The sequence below is a fragment of the Papio anubis genome, chromosome 14, assembly GCF_008728515.1.
Source record: "Papio anubis isolate 15944 chromosome 14, Panubis1.0, whole genome shotgun sequence".
Classification (NCBI taxonomy): Eukaryota; Metazoa; Chordata; class Mammalia; order Primates; family Cercopithecidae; genus Papio; species Papio anubis.
In genome coordinates this window covers 4,424,321-4,437,360 of record NC_044989.1, presented here as the reverse complement: position 1 = coordinate 4,437,360, position 13,040 = coordinate 4,424,321, and the positions used below count along the sequence as shown (strand labels likewise).

Below are 13,040 nucleotides of genomic sequence, written 5' to 3'. Positions count from 1 at the left end.
AAATATAATGTTCATGAAAATGAACCAGTACTTGAGGGTATTTGAAAAATATAATCTTGGGGCTTATAGAAAGATGGAAAGGTAAATAGGTTGCAGTATCACAAGTGAAATCAGCTGTAGATAACAGCTTTCTCCATCTGTGGATAATAGCACAAAATAGACTTAAAAAGAATCAAAGAAAATAAAGATGGAATACATATTCATTTCAAAATGTAGCTGGATGCTTTATTCAACATTAGCATTGGTTTTTTAATCTTTCAAAAGGTAAAAAAGAACCTGAGTGAAAAAATATTTTAGGCTGATTTAATATAAAGTGCATTGAACTAGGATTTGGAAGATACAGGTTAGAATCTCAAATAAACAATGCATTTGTCCTATTACTTGTAGGCCATAGATCCTCTTCATTAATCATGAATCTGCTGGGTTTATATGTAACATATTCTTCACCACCTCAAGCTCTCTAATATCCATGGATGGGTTTACATCCTCATGAGTCCTTTCCCTTCTTGGGTACTTTTGTAGAAGATACAGTTTGAGGCTACTAAGGAATCATACTCTTGCAAAGGCCTCACTAATGGCTGCACAGAATAATTAGTCTTAGTAGTAGGTTGTCATTAAAGAAGCTAATTCTGACATAGGAAAGAGATCTGAGGAGCTACTCAAGAGATAAAAGCAAAACTGGTAGAATTATAGAAACATTTTTCTGGGAAGTGTTTTGATATTGTTATATCCTGAATACCTTTTAGCTCAAGAACATTTTTCATAAATTATGTACTGTCTAAAAAGAAAACTATGATTGCTTTAGGTTAAGGTAACATATGTACATTGATATCGCTTGTGAAACTGATTACACTATAAATATATTGGGTGAACTTAATTCTCTGTGAGGCCTACAAGCCATAATAGGTTGAGAAAAACACTGGAACCAATATATTCTTTTTTAAAAAAAATGTATTATACCTTAAGTTCTGGGATACATGGGCAGAACATGCAGGTTTGTTACACAGGTATACACGTGACATCGGAGTTTGCTGCAGTCATCAACCCATCATCTAGGTTTTAAACCCCACATGTGTTAGGTATTTGTCCCCACATTAAGTATTTGACCCCTACCCCCAACAGGCCCCTGTGTGTGATGTTCCCCTCCCTGTGTCCATGTGTTCTCATTGTTCAACTCCCACTTATGAGTGAGAACGTGAAGTGTTTGGTTTTCTGTTTCTGTGTTAGTTTGCTGAGAATGATGGTTTCCAGCTTCATCTGTATCCCTGCAAAAGACATGAACTCATTCTTTTTTATGGCTGCATAGTATTCCATGGTGTATATGTACCACATTTTCTTTACGCAGTCTATCATTGATGGGCATTTGGGTTGCTTCCAAGTATTTGCTATTGTGAATAGTGCTGCAGTAAATATGCATGTGCATGTGTCTTTGTAGTAGAATGATTTATAATCATTTGGGCATATAGCCAGTAATGGGATTGCTGGGTCAAATGATATTTCTAGTTCTAGATCCTTGAGGAATCACCATACTGTCTTCCACAATGGTTGAACTAATTTTCACTCCCACCAACAGTGTAAAAGCATTCCTATTTCTCCACATCCTCTCCAGCATCTGTTGTTTCTTGACTTTTTAATGATTGCCATTCTAACTGGTGTGAGATGTTATCTCATTGTGGTTGTGATTAGCATTTCTCTAATGACCAGTGATGATGAGCCTGTTTTCATATGTTTGTTGGCCACATAAATGTCTTCTTTTGAGAAGTGTCTATTCATATCCTTTGCCCACTTTTTGATGGGGTTGTTTTTGTTTTTGTAAATTGTTTAAGTTCCTTGTCAATTCTGGATACTAGACCTTTTTTATATGGATAGATTGCAAAAATTTTCTCCCATTCTGTAGGTTGCCTGTTCACTCTGATGATAGTTTCTTTTGCTGTTCAAACGTTCTTTAGTTTAATTAGGTCCCAGTTGTCAATTTTGGCTTTTCTTGCAATTGCTTTTCATGTTTTAGTCATGAAGCCTTTACCCATCCTATGTCCTGAATGGTATTGCCTAAGTTTTCTTCTAGAGTTTTTATGGTTTTAGTATTAAAGTCTTTAATCCACCTTGAGTTAATTTTTGTATAAGGTGTGAGGAAGGGGTCCAGTTTCAGTTTTCTGCACATGGCCAGTCAGCTTTCCAGCACGATTTATTAAATAAGGAATCCTTTCCCCATTGCTTGGTTTTGTCAGGTTTGTTGAAGATCAGATGGCTGTAGATGTGTTGTGTTATTTCTGAGGCCTCTGTTCCGTTTCATTGGTCTGCATATCTATTTTGGTACCAATACCATGTTGTTTTGGTGACTGTGGCCTCGTAGTATAGTTTGAAGTCAGGTAGCATGATGCCTCCAGTTTTGTTCTTTTTGCTTAGGATTGTCTTGGCTATTGGGTCTCTTTCTGGTTTCATATGACATTTCAAATAGCTTTTTCTAGCTCTGTGAAGAAAGTCAATGGTAGTTTGATGGGGATAGCATTGAATCTATAAATTACTTTGGGCAGTATGGCCCTTTTCACAATATTGATTCTTCCTATCCATGAGCATGGAATGTTTTTCCATTTGTGTCCTCTCTTATTTCCTTGAGCAGTGGTTTGTAGTTCTCCTTGAAGAGGTCCTTCGTGTCCCTTGTAAGTTGGATTCCTAGGTATTTTATTCTCTTTGTGGCAATTGGGAATGGGAGCTCACTCATGATTTGGCTCTCTGTTTGTCTATTATTGGTGTATAGAAATGCTTGTGATTTTTGCACATTGATTTTTGTATCCTAAGATTTTGCTGAAGTTGCTTATTAGCTAAAGGAGTTTGGGGGCTGAGATGATGGAGTTTTCTAAACATAAAATCATGTCATCTGCAAAGAGAGACAATTTGCCTTCCTCTCTTTCTCTTTGAATATGCTTTATCTCTTCCTCTTCACTGATTGCCCTGGCCAGAACTTCCGATACTATGCTGAATAGAAGTGGTGAGAGAGGGTACCCTTGTCTTGTGCCGGTTTTCAAAAGGAATGCTTCCAGCTTTTGCCCATTCACTATGATATTGGCTGTGGGTTTGTCACAAATAGCTCTTATATTTTGGGATATGTTCCATCAGTACCTAGTTTATTGAATGTTTTTAGCATGAAAGGGTGTTGAATTTATTAAAGGCCTTTTCTGCATCTATTGAGATAAACATGTGGCTTTTGTTATTGGTAACTGATATTTTCTAAGGATCCTCCAGACCTAATGTTTGAGAATCTGTGATTCTGGAATTTGGTGATATGATAAATGCTTGAATTGTTGCTTTCTATATTATTGCCACAATTGTCCTGATATTTATTTTGGCACAGAGAGCTCTCGAAAAGTTTTCATAGGTGGAGTGTAGGTAAACTGTTTTGTAAAATTACACAATTACATTTGAAATATCAAAATTTCTTGTTGGACTGTTTTAGCTCAAGATGTAGAAAAGTGGAAAGAGTAGCACCCCCTATTCTTCCAACAACAAAAACCTACAAAAAGTGCATATGAATGACTTTTATGGAATTCATTAGAGAAGTAAGGTCACAGGGAAAGCAATTGACCCAAAACGTGGGAAGAGACAATTGGTGCACTTAGAAACAAGTCTTAGGGCAGACACTGTCAGACAACACATAATCCAGTAAGAAGACTCAGCTAAAATGTTTAATAAATTGTTCGAGGCAACAGTGTAGGCTACTAAAGGAGGATGGAGCTCATGAGGACCACAGTCTTCAGGATGTTTTCTCCCATTTGCAGGCTTCTCTTGCATAAATCCTTGAAGGCATGCATGCAGAAGATTAGGGTAAATTTAAGAAAGCTTCCATGTTGCTGGCTGGGGAAAGGTAATAGTAAGCAAGGACAAAATTCCTTCCAGACGCTACATTGTCACCTCTCTGAAATAACAAAAGCATTAATCTTCAGGGAAAAAGTAGTAAATACTGACATCTTAGAGACTTTGAAAACCCATCGAAGTTGTGAGAAGGAAATAGGAGGGAAGAGCTGCACCTCAGGGGGTAGAGCATAAATACATGCCTGCCCTAGCCCTGGTGCTGATGAACAGGCTGGAATATTTATGAATGTCACAATTTGTGAGCCAGGTTCACAAGATCTGCCTAACATTTGGACATACTAAGAGTATTGCAGGAAAGCACCTCCCTCAGTCCCCATTGTAACAACGCTTTGAGTAGAAATTGCCATGGGAGCCAGCTAGCTAAGTGCTGAGAAAGCAGATGCTTCCTGGACCACTGTAGAGGGAAGACAAGCCCAGGCAGAGATATAGTATATCCAGAAGTCTGAGGGAAACTAGCCCACACTCTAGTATGGACATCAGTGAAACTGAAATGGGAAAACAATAGAAAAAAAATGAATAAATTCAGAAGCTGCTTCCTAGAAAAATCAATAATGTTGATGAACCTCTACTCAGACTGACCAAAGAAAAACAGATCCACTAGAAATTGTTACTATCAGCAATTAAAGAAAGGACATTATTAGTGAGCACATGGACATGAAATGGACAATAAGGAAATGCTACAATTATACAGTGAAAAATTTGACAGCTATTGCCATTGAAATTAATTTGACCAATTCTTTCAATGACATAAACTATTGGCACTTAAGAGAAAATATATAGCATGAATTCTATATCAATTAACAAAATTTAATTTTTTTGCATATACCATTGAAAAGAAAACTATAGACCTTAATTGGTTTTCTTAGTAAATTCTAGTAAATATTTAATTTTTAAAATGCCAGTTTTATACAATCACATCAAGGAAATAGTTCAAGAAGGAACACATCAAACATTTTTATGATGCCAGGATTACCATAATTTGAAAACCAGATAAAGATAATGCAAGAAAATGCAATTGTAGACTAATAATCCTTATTAGGATTATTTCAACTATCCTCCACAAAATATTAGCAAATTCATTTAGTAATAATATACAAATAGTAGTACATTAAGACCAAGTGGGGTTTTACTTGGAAAGAAATTCAAGGCTACCTCAACATTTGAAAGTCAATCAATATAATTCATCATGCAAACAGACTAAATAAAAACAGAATTGTATCAATAGGTACAAATAAAACATATGATAATATTCATATTCATTCATGTTAAAAATTCTCAACAAGAGGATTCTGAAAGATGATGGAGTGGGAAGCACCAAAAATCTGTAAGAAAAATTAATCAGCTATCAAAAAACTTCCTGAAAAATAGAAGTCCTGAACCTAATGATGTCACTGGGGAATTATGTCAGATATTTAAAGGAGAACTACACCAACTCTTCTCAAAATTTTCCAAAAAATTGAAGACGAGGGAGCACTTTCTAAATAATTCTAAGGCCAGCATTATACTGATACTAAAACCAGAACGTGACACTACAAGAAAAGAAAACTACAGACCAATATCTTTATGAAAATAAATGCAAAAATCCACAACAAAATACTAACAAACTGAATTTAGCACTATATTAAAATAATTAAACACCATTACTAAGTGAGATTTATTTGCGAAATGCAAGGATGGTGCAACATATGAAAATTGGACAATGTAATGCACCACATTAAGAGAATAAAGGGGAAACAAGCACATGATTATCTCAATTGATACAGAAAAAGTATCTGTCAAAATTCAACCTTCTTTCATAATGAAAACACTCAATAAACAAGAAAAGAAGGAAACTAGCTTAACATAATAAAAGTCATATGTAAAAAATCCACAGTAAACATCATGCTCAATGGCAAAAACTGAAGTTTTTTCTCTAAGATCAGAAACAAGGCAAAGATGCCCATTTTCAGCACTTCTATTCTACACAGTATTGGAAGTTCTAGCCAGGTAAATTAGGCACTAAAATTAAATAAAAGGGAAAAAGTAAAATTATCCTTTTTGCAGATGATATGGTATTATAGATAGAAAACCCTAAATATTTCACAAAAAAGTATTAGAACTAATAAATTAATTCAGTAAAGTGTTATGATACAAAGTCAACACACAAAAATCATTTGCGTTTTTATGCACTAGCAATGAATAAAGTGAAAAGAAAATTACAAACATGATTCCATTATAGTAGCATCAAAAAGAATAAAATAACTAGGAATTAAGGATATGAATGTCTTATACAATGAAAATTATAAAACATTGCTGAAAAAAATTAAACACATGAAGAAATGAAAAAATACATCCCATGTTCATGAATTAGAAAACTTAGTATTGCTAAGATGTCAGTAATACCCACAGCATCTACAATGCAACCTTTATCAAAATCTCAATGATTTTTCCCCATGCAAACAGAAAAATTTATCCTAAAATTCATATGTAATCTTAAAACACCCAGAATCACCAAAACAATATTGAGAACAAAGAACAAAACTGGAGGTTTCACAATTTCTGATTTCAAAATATGTTACAATGCTATAATACTTAAAACAATATGATTCTAGAATTTGAAAGGAGAGAGGCAGAGCAAGATGGTCTAACGGAAGCTTCTAGCAATTGTTCTCCTCACAGGAGCACCAAATTGAGCAACTATTCACATAAAACACATCTTCAAAGAAACCAAAACCACATGAGCAATCACAGTACCTGGTTTTAACCTTATATCAAGGAAACAGTCAGTGAAGAGGGTAGCAAAGGCAGTTTCAATTTGCCTACACCACCTCTGTCCCATAATCTGGTAGCAGCAGTGTGACACAGAGACAGAATCTGAGAACTAGGGGAGAGAAAACACAGTGATTGTGGGACTTGCATTGGAACTCAGTGCTGTTCTGTCACAATGGAAAGCAACATGGGGCAGAATTAAGCTGACATCCATAGGGGGGACATTTAGACCAGCCCTAGCCAGAGGTGAATTGTATATCCTAGTGATAGGAACCTGAGTTCCAGCAACGCCCACCACCACAGCCTACCACCACTAAAGTGATGTGAGGTACTGAATAAACTTGAAACTGAATAAACTTGTCTAGGCCACAAGGACTGAAATTCCTTGGCAAGTACTAGTGCTGTGCTAGACTTGGAACCAGTGGACTTGGAGTGCGTGTGACCTAGTCAGACACGAGCTGGAACAGCCAAGGAAGTGCTTGCTTTACCACTCTCTTAACCCCAGGCAGCAAAGCTCACGGGTTCAAAAGAGATCCTTTCTTTTTCTTGAGGAAAGGAAAGAGGAGAGTAAAGAAGACTTGGTCTTGTAATTCAGATACAAGCTCAGCCACAGCAGAACAGGGCACCAGACAGAGTCCTCGGGCCCCTATTTCAGGCCCTAGATCCAGGATGAAATTTCCACACACCATGGGCCAGAAGGAGACCTGCTGACTTGAAGGGAAAGACCCAGTCCTGGAAAGATTCATCATCTGCTGACTAAAGAGCCCTTGGGCCCTGAATATTCAGCAGTAGTAGTCAGGCAGTACTCACTACACGCTTTGAGCAAGACTCAGAGCTGTGACAGCTTCGGGTGTGACCCAGCACATTCCCTACAGGGAAAGACTCCTTATACTTGGGCAAAGGAGAGGGAAGCATAAAGGGTACTTTGTCTTGCAGATTGGATACCAGCTTGACCACAGTGAGGTAGAGCACCAAGTGGGCTCCGGGGTCCCTGATTCTTGACCTTGGCTGATAGATGGCATTTCTGAACTAGCCCTGGGCCACAGGGGAGCCCACTGGCCTAAAGGGAAAGACCCAGACCTGGCATCATTCACCACAAGCTGACTGAAGAGCCTTCAGATCTTAAGTGAACTTTGGAAATAGCCAATAGCCAGACAGTACTCACCATGAGCCTGGAGTGGTGTTGGCCACAGGGAGAGATTCCTCTGCTTGCATAAGGACTGAAAGAAAGGGAAGGGAGAGTGGAAAGGACTTCATCTTGTGGCTTGGTTGCCAGCTCAGCCACAGTAGAATAAAACCCAGGTAGATTCCTAAGGTTCCAAACTCCAGACTTGGCTTCTGGATGGCATCTCTGGACCTGCCTGGGACTGAGGGATATATGTTTCCCTGAAGAGAAGAATACAAGGCTGGCTGGATTTGCCACCTCTGATTGTAGAGCTATTGAACCTTGAGTGAACATGAACTGTAGCTAGGCAGTGGTCACTGTGGGCCTTGGGCAAGATTCAGTCTATGTGGGCTTCAGGTATGACCCAGCATAGTCCCAGTGGTGGTGGCCATAGGATGCTACTGTCATCCCTCCCCCAGTTCCAAGAAGCTCAGCATAGAGAAAGATAATCTGTTTGTTTGGGGTAAACTAAGGGAAGAGAACTAGTTTCTACCTGGTAATTCAGGGAATTATCCCAGATATTACCCAAGACCTACCAAGGTGGCACCTCTATGATTCTGCAAGAGTCACAGAATTATTGGGCTTAGAATGCCTCCTGAGGCAGATATGGCTGAAGTGACCAAAGATTTAGATCACAACACCCAAGTTTCTTTGAAGGCTTAAAAAGCCTTCCCAAGAAAGATGAAAACAAATAAGCCCCAAATGTGAAGACTACAATAAATACCTAACCATTCAATGCCTAGACAAGAAACATCTACAAGCATCAAGACCATCAGGGAAACAAACTCACCAAATGAACTAAATAAGTCACCAGTGACCAATCACGGAAAGACAAAGATATGTGATCTTTCAGATAATTCAAATAGCAGTTTTAAGGAAACGCAACAAACTTCAAGATAACACAGAGAATAAATTCAGATCCTATCAAACAACATTAACAAAGATATTGAAATTATTAAAATGAATCAAGCAAAATTTCTGGAGCTGAAAAACGTACTTGAAATACTGAAGAATGTATCAGAGTCTATTAATAGCAGAATTGATCAAGCAGTAGAAAGAATTAGTGAGCTTGAAGACAGCATATTTGAAAATATACAGTAAGAGTTGACAAAAAGTAAAGAATGAAAAAGAATGAAGCATTCTATAAGATCTGGAAAATTGCCTCATAGTAGCAAATCTATGTGTTATTGGCATTACAATGAAGTAGAGACAGAGATCTGGGTAGAAATTTTTTTCAAAGGGATAATAACAAAGAACATCTCAAACCTAGAGAAAGATATCAATATTCAACTACAAGAAGGTTATAGAATACCAAGCAGATTTAACCCAAAGACTCTCAAGACATATTAATAATCAAACTTCCAAAGGTCTAGGGTACAAAAGGATATGAAAAGCAGCAGAAGAAAAGAAACAAATAACATACAAAGGAAGTCCAATACATCTGACAATAGACTTCTTAATGGAAACTTTACAGACCAGGAGAGAGTGACATGAGATATTAAAAGTACTGAAGGAAGAAAACTTTTATCCTAGAGTAGTACATCCAGTGAAAATACCCTTCAAACCTGAAGGAAAAATACAGACTTTCCCAAATAAAAAAAAAAGCTGTGGAATTTCATCAACACCAGACCTGTCCTAAAAGAAATGCTAAAGGGAGTTCATTATTCTGAAAGAAAAGAACACTAATAAGTAAACTAATTAGAACACTAATAAATCATCTGAAGGTACAAAACTCACTGGTAGCAGTAAGTACACAGACAAATGTAGAATATTATAACACTGTAATTGTGGTATCGAAACTATTTATATTTTAAATAGAAAGACTAAAAGATGATCTTATCAAAAATAATAACTACAACTTTTCAATATGTAGAGAGCACAATAAGATATAAATAGAAAAAACAAAAAGGTTAAAAAGTTTTGGGATGAAGGTAAATTATAGAATCCTTTTTTTTTTCTTTTTTCTTGTTGGTTAGTTTGTTTCTGCAAACTGTATTAAGTTGTCATTAGTTAATAATAGTGTGTTATAAAGTATTATTTGCAAGCTTCACGGTAACCTCAAATCAAAAAAAAAAAAAAAAAAGACACAGAAAAAATATAAAGTAAGAAACTAAAACACAGAACCAGAGAAAAACACCTTTACTAAACATAAAATGGGAGGGAGGGAGGGAGGCAGGGAGGGAAGGAAGGAAGGAAGGAAGGGAGGGAGGGAGGGAGGGATTAAACACTCCCATACAAGACATATAGTGGTTGAATGGAGAAAAAACAAGACCCAAATGATCTGTTGCCTACAAGAAATGCACTTCATGTATAAAGATACATATAGACCAAAAATAAATGGATGGACAAAGTTATTCTGCATAAATGGAAACCAAAAATAAACAGGAGTAACTATACTCATCTCAATAAAAGTAAATTCAAGACAAAACAAATAAGTTCATTATAGTATGACAAAGGAATCAATTCAGCAAGAGGATATAACAATCATAGATACATATGCACCCAACACTGGAGCATCCAGGTATTTAAAGCAAATATTATTAGAGCTAAAGAGAAAGATAGAACCCAATACGATAATAACTGGATAATTCAACACCCTTTTCAGCATTGGACAGATCTTCCAGATGGGAAATCAACAAAGAAATATTGGACTTAATCTACACTATAGACCAAATGGACCTAATGGATATTTACAGAACAGTTCATCCAACAGTTGAAGAATACACATTATTTTCCTCAGCACATCAACCATTCTTAGGGATAGACCATATGCAATAAGTCTTAAAAATTCGAAAAAAAATTGAAAAAAAAATCAAGCATCTTCTCTGACCACAATGGAATAAAACTAGAAATCAGTAACGAGAAAACAATACGCATACATGGAAATCAAACAATATGCTTCGGAATGACCCAGTAGGTTAATGAAGAAATTAAGAAGAAAATTGAAAAATTCCTTGAAAAAAAATATAAATGGAAACACAACATATCAAAACCTAAGAGATACAATGAAAGCAGTACTAAGAGGAAAGGTTATAGCAATAAGCACCTACATCAAAAAAGTAGAAAAACTTCACATAAACAACCTAGCAATATATCCTAAAGAACTTAAAAAAACACAAGAGCAAACCAAATCAAAAGTTAGAAGAAAAGAAATAATAAAAAGCAGAGTGGAAATAAATAAAATTAAACAAATAATACAAAGTATCAATGAAACAAATAGTTTGCTTTTTAAAAAGATAAACAAAATTGGAAAACCTCAATCCAGACTAAGAAAAAAGGGAGGATACCAAAATAAATAAAGTCAGAGATGAAAAGGGAGACATTGCAACCAATACCACAGAAATTCAAAAGATCTTTAGAGGCTACTATGAGCAACTATATGTCAATAAATTTGAAAGCACAGAATAAATAGCTAAATTCCTACATGCATACAACCTACCAAGAATGAACCAGGAAGAAGTCCAAAACCTGAACTAATCAATAACAGGTAATAAAATTAAAGCCATAATTAAAAGTGTTACAGCAAAGAGAAAGCCAGGACCCAATGGTTTCACTGTTAGGTTTTACCAAACATTACCAGAAGAACTAAAACTAATCCAACTCAAGTTATTCTAAAAAATAGAGGAGGAGGGAGTACCTCTAAACTCATTCTATGAGGACACAATTGCCATGACCTTAAAACAAGACAAAGACACATTAAAAAAAAAAAAGAAAGCTACAGGTTAATATCCCCTGATGAACATGTATGCAGAAATCCTCAAAAAAATACTAGGAAACAGAACTCAACAACACATTAAAAAGCTCATTCATCATGACCAAGTGAGATGTATTCCAGGGATTCAATGATGTTTCAACATAAGCAAATTAATCAATGCCATACATCATATCAACAGAATTAAGGATAAAATATGCTGGAAAAATGTTTGATAATACTCAAAATCTTTATGATAATAACTCTCAAAAAACCGGGTATAGAGGGAACACATGTCAATGCAATAAAATCTACATATGACAGACCCACAGCTAGCATCTAACTAAATGGAGAAAAACTAAAAGCCTTTCCTCCAAGATCTGGAGGAAGACAAAGATGCTCACTTTTACCACTGTTTTTCAACGTAGTACTGGAAGTCCTAGCTAGAGCAATCAGATAAAGGAAAGAAATAAAGGGCATTCAGACTGGAAAAGAAGAAGTAAAATTATCCTTGTTTTCAGATTATATGATCTTCTATTGGGAAAAACCTAAAAACTTCACCGAAATACTATTAGAACTACTAAACAAATTCAGTACTGTTGCCAGATACAAGATTAACATACAAAAATTGATAGCATTTCTATATGTGAACAGGCAAACAACCTGAAAAAGAAATCAAGACAGTAATCACATTTACAATACCTACAAATAAAATAAAGTATCTGCAAGTAAGTTTAATCAAAGAAGTGAAAGATGTCTACAATAAAACTATAAAACATTGATGTGAGAATTTAAAGAGGATACCAAAAACAGGAAATATATTCCATGTTCATAGATTGAAAGAATCAATATTGTTAAAATATCCATACTACACAAAGCAATTTACAGATTCAATGCAATCCCTATCAAAATATCAATGACATTCTTTATGGGAATAGAAAAAGTAATCCTAAAATGTATATAGAACCACAGGAGACCCAGAATAGCCAGAGCTATCCTGAGCAAAAAGAACAAAACTGGAGGATTCACATTACCTGACTTCAGATTATACTACAGAGCTACAGTAGCCAAAACAGCATGGTATTGTCATAGAAACAGACAGCCAGACCAGCAGAAAAGAAGAGAGAGCCTAGAAATAACTCTGTATATCTACAGTGAACTCATTTTCAAGAAAGTTGCCAAGAACATACATTGGGAAAAGGAGTGTCTCTTCGCTTAATGGTGCTGGGAAAACTGGATATCCATATGCAAAAGAACAAAATTAGACTCCTATCACTCACAACATACAAAAATTAAATCAAAATGGATTAAAGAATTAAACCTAAGACCTGAAACTATAAAACTACTACAAGAAAACTTTGGGGAAACTCTTCAGGACATTGGTCTAGGCAAAGATTTGTTGAGCAATACTCCACAGGCACAGGCAAACAAAGCACAAATGGACAAATGAGATCCCTTCAAGTTAAAAAGCTTCTGCACAGAAAAGGAAACAATCAACAAAGTGAAGAGATAACCCACAGAATGGGGGAAAAATATTTGCGAACTATCAGTCTGACAAGAGGTTAA

General features: G+C 35.9%; 2 long non-coding RNA genes across 2 annotated transcripts in view; both read right to left on the bottom strand.

Moving 5' to 3' along the window:
* LOC116270232 overlaps positions 1 to 13,040 on the bottom strand; it is a 328,035-nt gene that overhangs the window by 78,081 nt on the left and 236,914 nt on the right. The window lies entirely within an intron of this gene.
* Positions 3,666 to 8,817, bottom strand: LOC116270233. Its single transcript, XR_004178164.1, has 2 exons — positions 6,604 to 8,817; positions 3,666 to 3,852 (listed from the first exon to the last, which is right to left on the bottom strand). It is a non-coding gene; the product is annotated as an uncharacterized LOC116270233 (long non-coding RNA).